The sequence below is a fragment of the Heliangelus exortis genome, chromosome 6 (assembly GCF_036169615.1).
Source record: "Heliangelus exortis chromosome 6, bHelExo1.hap1, whole genome shotgun sequence".
Lineage (NCBI taxonomy): Eukaryota > Metazoa > Chordata > Aves > Apodiformes > Trochilidae > Heliangelus > Heliangelus exortis.
In genome coordinates, this window is record NC_092427.1 from 2,261,609 (window position 1) to 2,273,762 (window position 12,154).

Here is a 12,154-nt window from a genome sequence, read left to right on the forward strand (position 1 = left end):
CAGCCTGTCCTCTCCATGGCAAGATGAATCCAGGGAAATCAGAGGCAACCTTCCAAAGGCTGCTCAACCTGAATTTTACTCCATTTCCAATAAAAGCATTTTTGCAAAGCATTTCCAAGTATTTTATTTAAATAAAAAGGTCCTTTGGGTCATTTTCTTTGGTAACAAGGCTGCCATACAGAAAGACTTGAAATATCACATACCTTAATCTGAAGTGTATTATCAGATACAGAAAAAAGTTTGCAGGGAACCAAAACAAAGCTAATCCCACCTGGAATTAATTTGACAGAATTACAGAAACTAAGGATCTGCAGAGGGATCTCAGGAGAGTAATCTGCTCAGTCCACTGCCACTGATGTCAGCTCAAAATTATCAACATCACAGCTGAAAGTTGCTTCTCTAGCTATTTAAAAAGAAAATATCCCTACCATAGGTTTCATGACAGTTATAGATAAAATATCCCAGTTTTTCATCCACATCTGCAGTCAGATATGAGGTAAACCAGAAAAGCTTGGACTGGTTTTCTCTTTACCTCTCTCCTAAATTAAACTTTGTGCAAATTAAACTTAGTTAGTTAAAAAAAAAAAAAAAAATTAAAAAACTCTACAGAGAAACTGCCACTAGTGCCTTTATAAAAACCTCTTATTTTTCCAAGCCTTATGCCCATCCTGTTCTCTTTTTTCCTAGAATAAACAAACCCAATCCTTTCAGCTGTTCTTTAACAGTCCTGCTTTCTAAATTTGTCACTAGCTTGTTTCTCTGCTTTGCCTTCTTCTGGCTGATATACATTTTCTCTAAAGGGCAGTGTTAAATCCTGAAAAAAAACCCCCCACACATTCTACCTCAGGTCTCCCTGGCAGTGAACACACACCAAGTCCTGGGTCAGACATTGTCACTTTATGGTTTGTAAAAATTCTCAGCACTCTAGGAATGAAAATTGTCCTTTTTTTTTTTTTCTTTCTTTCCTTCCCCAACCTCCCTCCCCCAAGCTTTCCAATTGTCTTCCTTTTATGAAAGGGACACACAACAAAACCCTTTCCAGAAACTCTGGAGTTATTATTTTTCATGTTTTTTTCTCAAGTAAAACATGAGTGCAGAAATAAAAAACCATTTTTAAGGAAGGATGAGATCCTTATGGAAGGAGAAGCAGAAGAAAAGAAGGTGAGGGGGAGAACTTACTGCTAACATCTGGTTAAAGAGAAAACAGAGCCAGAACCTCCTCTGATGTCCAGAGACAAACAGCAGACACATAAGCAACCTGGAAAGTTTTGGATATGGAATAGGAAACTTGAGGCTTGGGGGGGATCTTGGCAAAGCAGATGAATAACAGAAAGAAGGGTACAAAGAAACTGGAGCCAGACTTCTCCGTGGGGTAATGGGCACAGCTGGAAGGACAGGAGGATCTGTCTGAAACACTTTTTTGCTGTGAGGGTGACAGAACACTGGCACATGTTGCCCAGAGAGGTGATGTTCATCCATGGAAATACTAAAAAACTGTCAGGACATGATTTTGGCAACCCTGCTTGAATTGAGGGGTTGGACAAGGTGCCCTCCAGAGATTCCTTCTAACCTCAGCCATTCTCTGGGACCTCCAGATGTCCCTTCCATGACAATTCTGTCCCATGCCATCCCCAGCTACTTCCACAGAAGACACCACAGAGTGCATCACTAAAACAAGTGTATGCACCTTTTTTCAAGCATTATAGAGAAAGTATCTACTTACACACTCAACAATTCCCTTATCTCACAATTCAGTTCAGGCTTTCCTACAAACACTTGTCTTTGCATCTGCTCACATCACAGATTCCCCAAATTCAACCACAACATGAGAATAACATTCCTGCTTTCAAGAATTTAGAACATTAAGCATGGAAAAAAAAAAAAAAAGAAGTATTTCTAAATAGAGCCCCAACATTAGGTCCCACAGGTACAACTTAGAAATGCAAAGGAAAATGTCTCAAAAGGTCTTCCAAATTTTCATAAAATCCTCCTAAAGGAGACTGCTCTCTCTCTTCTGAAAGGGATAGCTCTCTAAAATATAGGTTCAAAATGAGCTGTGAACACCAAGTATTCTGTGAGAACACTATCCAGTTGGCTTCAGAGGTGATCAGACAAAATTCTGTACTTTCTCTGAAGAAGAAAGCACTGAGAAGAATAAAAATCTACAATGTGTTTAAAAGCCTTATTTTGAAGCATATACTGCATTGACTCTTTAAGATGTCCAAACAATCTATTGTAGATTAACATAATTTTATTTAAAAATAAAAACGTACACATTTCCTCAACTGGGGCACTTCAGATTAGGGATCTCTTCAGTCTTTTCTGGAGGGATTTAAAAAAGCTTTGGAGAAATCTTAAAGCTATGGAATTAGCTTGGTATTTATAGCTCAGTTTCCTAGTGTGTTCTTTGAGCTTCCTAGGACATGCTTTTTCTCCATCTGCTGGTTGTTGACATGGTACAACCTTGTATTTTGATGATGAAAATGTATAAGAGTAGAAGCATTTCATTTTGCATTTTATTGTAAAGTCCTGGCTTCCTTACAGGGCAAGGCAGCTACACTTTGCTACTACAATATAATCTAGGTCAAGAATGGTGCTGAATATTTTCTGATACAGATAACTGGAGTTCTGTTGCTTAATTATGTCAAAATATATTACTACCAATTATGACTAATACTCCATATGAATCACACTGTCACAAAATGGTAATTTTCTTACCACTAAAATACTGTCCTTTATATGCTGTACCAATACAATCTGTAAAATCTAGGTCAAGAATGCTTTTTTCTTCTTTGTTCTGTTATCAAAAAGGTCCACATAAGGTTGCACTGTCTCTCTTGTACAAGGTTATGAATTGCTAAATTGTTTACTTTTCTACTTCAGCACCATTAACTGTTGAAGGTGTCTGCTTCCTTAAACCTGCCTCCAATCTTTCTGTATTTCTGCAACAATCCTTACTACCACAGCATAAAACTCCTAAAACCAGAGGTTTCTCAGCCTCATCAGTGCAGTGATTTCCTTTTGAATACTCACCTACATTACTCCTCATGGTCTTGCTGGGGGATCTTCAGACTTCTCAAAATTCTTGATGCACTTTCAGGTTTGCTTTAGACAGTCTCTTGTTTAGATCTTGATAATGGGCTATGTCCATTGAGGCTGGCTCCTTCTCTTACTACACCCCTCATCTGAGGAACTCCTGCACCCCACGTTACATCTGTTGAGAGAGTTGCATTATTTCAATTAATTTATTTTAATCAATGAGCCAAACTTTTTTTATTTCACTTTTCCTGATTGCTTGCTAAGCCCTTATCCAATTACTTCGTAGCACAAACTGTAATAAACTGCTTTTAAAGAGGGTAGGATGGTGTTGACTGGAACTGATTAAAAAAAAAAAAAAAATATATAGATATAGATATATACACCTTTTACTACATTATGGTGGTTCACTGTCCAGAAGAATGAGCAGATTTCTATAAAAAGAAGTATATGGATTTTTTGATGGAACATTTTTCAAGTCACTTCTTCAGACAACTTGAGTTTTGCTAATGCAAACTAAAAACTTTCAAAAAGGTTTAGGCTTTGAAGAGTTAGGATGCTGGCAATGGCCTTGGTGATGTAAAAGGTTCCTCCAGTGTTGGTGGCCACCAACATCTGCCTGGTGTCCTGCCATGTCCTTCAGAGTCACCACCATGAGGGACCTGGAGCCCTGGACTGCTCAGAGGGAGCTGGGCTGTGCCAGCTTCAATTCCTCTGACACTGAGAGGAGTGAACAGTCTGGCAGGATTTTAAGTCAATTAATTAGTTCTTTTAGAGGTGAAATGGATTGGAGCTCATTAGGTTAAAGGCATATCCAAAAGAGTTAATGTAGGCCTTCAAAGTCTTATACCTGAAAGCCTGAGGACTCTGTTAGGGCACAGATAGGAATTAGACATTTAACAAAGTCAGAATTATTTGGGGTTTTTCCTTTTTTTTTTTTTTTTTTTTTTCCTTAATAAATAGTTGATTAAAGTAGATGTACCATAGCCAATGGATACTTTCTGAATCCTACACAAAGTCTAATGCATTTGTTCTGATTTACAGCTCACATATTTGAAATATTTTTTAAAGCCATGTGTCATCATAACAAAAGTCTTGGTTGAAGTTAAATCCATCTCCCCTAACAGCAAACACACTCAGACAAAATGGGAACAAAATTTTCAGGTAAGACAAAAAAACAGGGTAGAAGCACTTAAGTGCCACAAAGTACATTGCCTGCAAATACCAAATTCAGTATTTACCATGGTTATTGGCTAAGTTTATACACAAAAATCTTTTTGCTTTCTTGAATGACCTCCTGTTGTGCTTTCATTGACTTTATCAGTAATTTAAGGTATCAGTTGGTCAGCTTTTCAACAAAGGGCAAAATTGGGACTCAGTTTTTTGTAACACTGGATACCAGAGAGTCTTGGCTGTTTCAGACTGCATTTACCCCCAAGTAGAAGCTTTCAGCAAACAGTTTCTTCATATGCAAACTCCTTAGAAAAAAAATCAACTTGCTGAAGTTTTTCCCCAACCAGTGTCACTTTGAAAATTATGTCCCTACAAAATTATGAATGTGAATATAGATTTTGGGAAAGCACTATGTGTTTAATGCTTCTGAACACTACAGGGCTTACTTGTTCTTAATACTGAATGTTTTTCTGTATCTAGAACACTAACGAGGTACATCCAGTCTATAGATATTATTAAAATAAGAAATAATAGAACTTTTGTAAGAACAAACAGTATTATTGTTATTAGTGAAGTAAAGCTTCTTCCCCTTAGTTGAAAGAATCTATATGGCTGAAGAAAACACTGCCTTTAGGAGGTGAAAATTGGGGTATTGAGAGGACAGAGGTGCAGTAAAGGTTACTGACAATAAAGTACTCTGAAAGGAGAAGGATACAAATGTCATGGAGCTGGAGACATGTGGAATTTTCTCCAGTGAAGCATCCACAAGTCCCCCAAAGTTGAGCCTTAGCTATTAGAGAAACTGGATGCCACCCTCCAAACTGTAAATCTTAAAATCCAACATATAAATGGTAGCAATTAATCATAAGAGTTTCTGCTTCCATCACAGAAATGACAGAAATTTTCAGCTTGTTTCTGCAGTATATAAGCTGCATGAAACATTTCAAAGAATAAACCTTTTAAAATAGGTTATCCATAAAAATATAGATAAATTAGAATATGTGGATTTACAACATGGCTTATCTTTACAGGACCAAAACAAATGGAAAGATGGTAGAAACTACCATTAAACAATTTGCATACTAATATGTTTTAGATTGTAATTTCACTATGGATATTACATTCTTCAGATAAAATGATTTATTTATGTTTAAACATTTTGAAAGGTATTGATAAGAGACATTTTTATGAAGAAATTCCCTTGAGCATATAATGCTAATCACAGCAAACACTGTAAAACTAATTTACTGGAAACAATCTCAATAGATGGATGAAATAGCCCAAGAATGAAACCTAAGTCATCCTAGAGCTTAAAATAATGAGGTCATGTGGACAATACTAAGGCCTGAAGTAGCATCAGTAAAAGAAGCTTCTAATCAAGGCTTCAAAAAATCTACAGGAAAGTGATACCAAAATGAATTCAAACAAATACCCTGATTTCAACTTAAAATGTCTAAATAAAATAATAATGATGAACTGATGAAAAAAATTGTCCATCCAGAGCATAGAGAAAGGGAAATGAAAACTAAGATGCAATTACAGCTTCTGTTGAAAAAACAGACATTACCTGAATTATGCAAATGCCATTTACAAACTTACCAGCATCAAAATACCAGCACCAGAGACACAGATGGCCTCAGAGTAGAGGTTTGTAAATACTGAGCAGAGAATATCAGTGATAATCAAAGGGCTCCCACCTGGCATTGGATTTTTGTAACTAATTATAAAGGTTCTGCACTGCTTTTCCCCTCTTGTAAGTCTTGTGCTCAGTCTCCTCCTAACCAACCTTCCTCTCTGCCACTGCATCTGAGGAACTACCAGGTTTTGGGATAAAGAATTAGAAATACTTGTTTGTAAAAAAATATTGCAAAGGCTTTTTTTCCAATTAAAAAAGGGACACAAGACTGGAAAAAGCACTTAAGAGTTGGGAATTCTGATATTTAATGTAAGAAGGTGATTGCCACAGACTGTCCCAGCTGTTATTAAATAACACTTCATGAAGAGAGGGGCTTATCATTCAGAGATAAGTACAGGACTTACACAGGGACCACAATACGTTTATTTTTCAACTGCATAAATATCCATAACAATAAACTTTCCAACCAAGTTGCAGGAATCTAATGGGGAATGTATTTCTGGGGAAGAGATATCTGTTTTTTCAGTGCTTGTGCTGTCCCATTTGCTTTGTGAGCTTTCTATTTACATAACAAGTCTGTGCTAACAGATTAAAAAAATCCTGTCTCCATCTAATCTCTTCAGATGGATACAATATTCTTCCAACTATGGTCTTTGATGTATCTAAAATTAAAAGATATTTTGCTTCTCATAGGAAAAAACATGAAAAATACCATGAAATGATCTTCCAGAAACAAAAACAATCTCAGTAATTTTTCAATTGTGTGCTGTCACAAATGAATAGTGAAAGACAATGGCAGTCAGCCAGTTCCTTTTTTTTCTTCAGGTAGGTTTTAAATTTATTTTTTCTAAACCAATCAACTTGATTATTGGCTGTTTCTCAGGTTCTTCTTCCCATATAACCTACATTATAACTGAAAAATGCTCTTGGTAAAAAGTATATTCCAAATCAGAGCTAGGAGAAAAAAAAAAAAAAGCAAACACAGACTTGTTTACAAGTATCTGGTCTAATTTTGTCTGATTTTATTTTCAATAGTTGATATTTTTAGTTTGTTAAGTGGAAAAAGTCAAACAAAACATGCATCTCCCTCCACAATACTAAACCCAAACACAGTACCATTAATTTCTAGTGGTGGCAGTACATTACCACCAGATAAACACCACCACCTAGAACATCAAACCCACCATTATTTTCTGACACCTGAAAGAAAATAGAAGAACCTATTTTAAAATTTGAAATCACTGTGTTTACTGCCCATATATGTGTGACATAGAGAGAGAAATAACTCACCTCAAGCCAGGAAGACTGGGGAAGGTAATCCACCAGGTTTTGGTGGGTCTTGGAAGTACTGGAAAGAATTAGAAGTGCTGTTTCTTCAAGTCTTTATGTTGCTTTGCCTGTTTTCTTGTGATAAAGCTGCTTCTTCCTGCAATAAAATACGTGTTGTATTAAAACAAGATTTACAGAAAGACAAGCTATCAATACCTGTGCTTCGTGGAGGCTGCACGGGTGCATTCACAAAAGCAAATATTGAACAAAATTGGTGAATCTCCCCAGGCACTCTCAGTAGCCAGTGAAGAAAGGTAGAGCCCAAAGAGGGACTGAAAATAAATTAACTTAATCTGATCCTAAAGAAAGCTGTATTCTGAACTGCCCTGTAGAATAATCTCTTTTCTTCATTGACCAGAAACACAAAATCAGAAGAATTTTACTGTCTGAGGGTCAGGTCCAACTCTGGCCATATCCTGCCTTGCTTTACAATTCCACAGAATTTAAGGCTGTAGAAACAGAGCTCACACAGCTAGAGAATGGATAAAGGAGTTTTTAATGAGATATACTTGGGAAGATCTACCATTAAATTTCAGAGAACCAGAACTGTAAAAAGACGCCCAGTTTGGTTATTTATATCTAATTTAAATACACACCTCTAAATATAGACACTCACACACATATATGTCAAATAAAATAACCCCCCTCCAAAGTAGCTTAGATACCACTGAAAGTAGATTTTAGACTTGTAGGTATTTTTCCCTAAAATTCCCTAGATTTTTTTTTCCCCTAAAGCCAACACAACTCCAACTAATTTTGTGACTTGAACATGGCATGGCAAATGATGAAGTCAGCCTAACCAGAGCCTTGTATTGACTTTTACATTTATAAATGTAAATGTAAATTTATATATAAATTTATATATAAATGTAAATTTATAAATGTAACACTTGGGGAAAGTATCTTTGCATGATTATGCTTGGAATAACTGCAGGGATCATAGGATTTTCAGTTGGCAGAGCTGGAACCTCCATCAATCCAGAAGACCTGGTTTAAATCAGGGCTCTGTCAGCTTCTCAGTGGAAAGCTTCTCAACTATGGGGACAACAGAATTTATTTTATTTTTTTTCTGACTTCCTCATTTTCCTGGAACTTGGGACTGTTCTTCAGAAGGCAATTCCTGAGGTGTAGCCCCTTGCTCAGGTTGGAGGCACAACTCAAGCCTCTGCCAGAGGCTCCTGCAGTTGGATGCTCCCTCTCCTCTGCAGAGGCAAATGCTGCTCCAGTGCATCAGATAAGGGAGCAGATTTGTGTATTTTTGCTGGATTAGTCTTAACCTAGATCAGTTCCCTAATCTCTGTGGCTGGAGGAATGCTTGTGCTGGACTAGATGCTGAGGAAGGAGTGGCACATGTACAGGAATGAGGTGGAAAGAGCAGCATTTGGCTCATGTCAGTCCAAAGTGCTCAGGAAATCCAGTATATTTGTTCATTTATTTTAGAGTGCTGCATGACTGAAATTATCTCCTCATCTCCTATTTTTTTTTTTCACAGGAGGATTGTTTAAATAAAAGTAATATTTAGCTGTCTACGTATGATCCTCATTCTAAATTTAAACTGCTGTACCACCAAAGAGCAGTAAGGCATGTCTAAAAAAAAAAAAGCTGAATACCTGACTAAGGTCATCATAAAGCTGTTGGAAACAACAATCTTGCTTCCTGACTGATTAGAATTCACATCTATTGCCTGAATGTTTGCTAGGGATCTGGAGAAAACGAAGTTAAAAAGTAACAGATGAGACCAGAAAACAAGAAGGAAATATCCTAAAATACCTTTGCATGAAGATATGGCCTTGGCCAAGTCCTTCTGTATGCCAACAAGTTGGCCACATTAATATAACTTCAAAAATGCTTTTTAAGTGCTTAACAACACAATCTACCACGTGGAAAACATTAAAGCTAAAAGAAATAGAATAACAACTGGCAGGTCTTTCAGAGAAGCTAATTTAAAAATTAACTAGAGCTCCAAGGCTAACATACTAACACATTTCTTTCCTTATGTGATACATAGCTCCAAGGCTAACATACTAACATATTTGTTTTACGTATGTGATATATTGCTATAAGGCTAACTTACTCACATTTTTCACAGATTTGGCAACTGAGTCATTTGAGTGGCTGTAGCTTTGAACTAAGAAGACGTACGAAGGGATACTATTTTTTTTTTTTTTTCACCAGTTATAGCAAAAGAAAAAAAAAGAAAAAAAAAAGGAGTTTTAATTTCCAAGAAGAGAAAATCAGAGACATCAATTCAGCCAATAATCTCAACCCCGTAAATCCTGCATATCTGATACTTTCATAAAGCAAGTGACAAGTACTAATAATACATCTTAGAGCCATGAAAAGACTTTTATTTTATAAAAAGCCTTGGTTTTGACAGGAAAGGTGCACCTACTATTCAGAAACTGCACACATGCAATCTTCACCCAGCAATTTAAAAACGGAGCAAAAACAATCAAATTGACAAATAGATCAGTTTCCTACTATAAAGAAAATCACTCCCATGTACAGCCCTGGGTAATAAAGAGGTAAGCACAGTGCAGGCCCATGTACCATAGCACTCAGCTCCCCTAACTGCTGGTTGCTATGGCAAGCATTTGCCTGTATTTTGTACATTAAACAGTAATATGCTTTTTGCTTCCCTGTTCTTGGTATTTTGATGAAGTTCATACTGGAGATTTGGATCTGTGTGGTATGGGAATTAAAGGTTCCTTCAAATAATCATGCATTCCAGTTTCTTTTGGGTTTGCAAAAAGACCTTAGAATGAAAAAGGAATTATTTTAAAATTATTTGCTCTCAACTGCAACACCACGTTTAAAAAACTTGTGGTTTATTTCCATTAGTACTTTGCATACCTGTTGTACACTCATTTCTGTTTTCTAGCTCACAATGGAAATGTAATCTACATTTCTCTTTCACTGATCTTTAATACAGAGATAACTAAAACTGATGAGAAGTGAGATGATAAATAATTTTAGTTCTGGATAATATCAATTTGTCTTTCCCCCTTCTTTATTTTCCTAAGCAAGTGTTGTTAGAGGTACAAAAAAATGCATTAGTAAAAAAACTTATTTAGTCATTATTTCAGTGAACTGTCAAATAACAATTCCTTTCTGGAGTTATCTCTACCCAAAAGCAGTGGCATTGCAAACAGTGCAGAAGAGCCAGATGTCAGTGCAAGAGAGGACCACGTTAATCCATTTTCTTCTTGATTTGTGTGGCTAACAGAAAGCCTTAGCATGCAAAATAAAAATACCCTAAACTGATAAAATTACCCAAACAGGAGAGAGAAGCAATTTTCTTTCCAGCCCAGGTGTCCCCACCTGCAAACTCTGCTGTCCTCCACAAGAAAACTTGCTGAGAGTCACACACCTTTCTTATTTGATAAGACAAAAAAGAAATCTTTCTTTTGATGGGAACCTTGCTTCCACTACCAGCAATTGCACACAGTCCCCTTTTCTTATCCACACAAGAAAAAACCAGAATGAATAGGTGGCTTGGTTTCTTTGCTGCACCATATCTTGACATCAGCAATAATAAAGAGAATTTGTCAGGGAGGTCAGTAGTCCTGGATTATGACTTTTAACCTCTCCTGGACTTGGTGATGCAGATGACTTGCAGAAACTGAGTCTCAAAAGCATCCTTACAAGTTGCAGAAAGGCCAAATGCATTTTTTTTTAAATATGAGAACACATCCTTTATGTAAAGCTTGACAGGGATGAAGCACGGGACACACAAGAAGACAGCTGACCCAAGCTTTCCTCTTGCACAACTCTCCAGCTGCTCCTGTGCTTCCACCCCATGCTGGAGCTCTTCTTTGACAGATAGGTCTATCTCAACTCACCAGTTATGATTCAGATTATTTTATAGGAAAATATTTGTGTTGACACCAAATTTGGATGCTTTTCCATTCCTCTAGAAATGGTGTAAGCAGCTGGAACACCCTACAAATATTTGAAGAAATATACCAACAGCACAGGCAGCAGAAGAAAAGGACACCTAGACTTCAAGACTGAGCTGTAATCCAAATCCTCAAACTCATCAGGAAAGGAGAAACTTAATGCAGCAATCACACCAACAGTTTATATTTTTGCCCCATGAAATTTTATCAACACATAATCAAGTTCCTTCTTTTAGACATGACATTATGCCCTTGTTTAAAATTCAATCCTTCAAAAAGAAAACAACATGAACTTTTCTAAACAATGTTATTTCTTCTTTAAAAATTCTTGGCACAAGTCTCCAGAACTGGTAAATCCTGAGTATTTTCAATGTTCATGGAGGCCAAATGCTGCCAGGGCAGGTGATGTGAGGAGGACTCAGTGCCTGTCACCCACCACTCTTACATCGGTATTTTTCTGCTCTCCACTCAGGTTACAACCAATGCTGGGGGCACAGAAATCCATTTTCTGCTTCATCTGAAATGCTACGTTGTACATCTGAAGTTTGCATAGAAAGGAATCATCCCACCAAGGCACAGGAACACCTGCATCACCTATAAATGTTATTTTCATTGCTAGTGCTCAGGTATGAGTTAATTGGAAAGTCTTGGAGAAGCTAGGACAAAAAAGAAGGGGAAAAAAGTAAAGGTTGTTGCTCCAGAATCCTTTCATCACTAACCTTTTAAAAGAGGAATTGCTTTTAGGAAGGTCAAGAAGCAGCTTCCCTCACTGCTGACAACCAGTGCTTACAGTGTGTTGAATTTTACTCTTTGCTTACTTAATGCTGTGGCCAACTTCATCCCCAGAGCACTCACACTTCCCATAACCTTTGCTTCCATCACCCCTCTGTGGTTACAGGGTGGGGATCTCCCCATAACATGACAACTGAATTTATCTTACACACAGAGTTCATTACTCAGTCCCTACACAGGTTTTTAGGTGTTGCTATGCTCCAGAAAAGCCTGGGCAGTGTGTCCCACAGCAAGGATCCTGTCTGAAGCTGGAAAAGCTGAGAAAGTTGAAAATAAGCTAAAATAGTCA

At 37.1% G+C, this 12,154-nt stretch overlaps 1 protein-coding gene across 12 annotated transcripts in view; it reads right to left on the minus strand.

Annotated features, from left to right (window-relative positions):
* Window positions 1–12,154, minus strand: part of MBD5 (methyl-CpG binding domain protein 5) — a 137,269-nt gene that overhangs the window by 51,851 nt on the left and 73,264 nt on the right. For all 12 annotated transcript variants that reach the window (XM_071746383.1, XM_071746381.1, XM_071746377.1 and 9 more), the window contains 2 exons: window positions 7,136–7,271; window positions 3,034–3,214 (listed from right to left, as the gene is read on the minus strand). The gene's annotated coding sequence lies outside the window, so the exon portion shown is untranslated. The remainder of the gene's footprint in view (window positions 1–3,033; window positions 3,215–7,135; window positions 7,272–12,154) is intronic.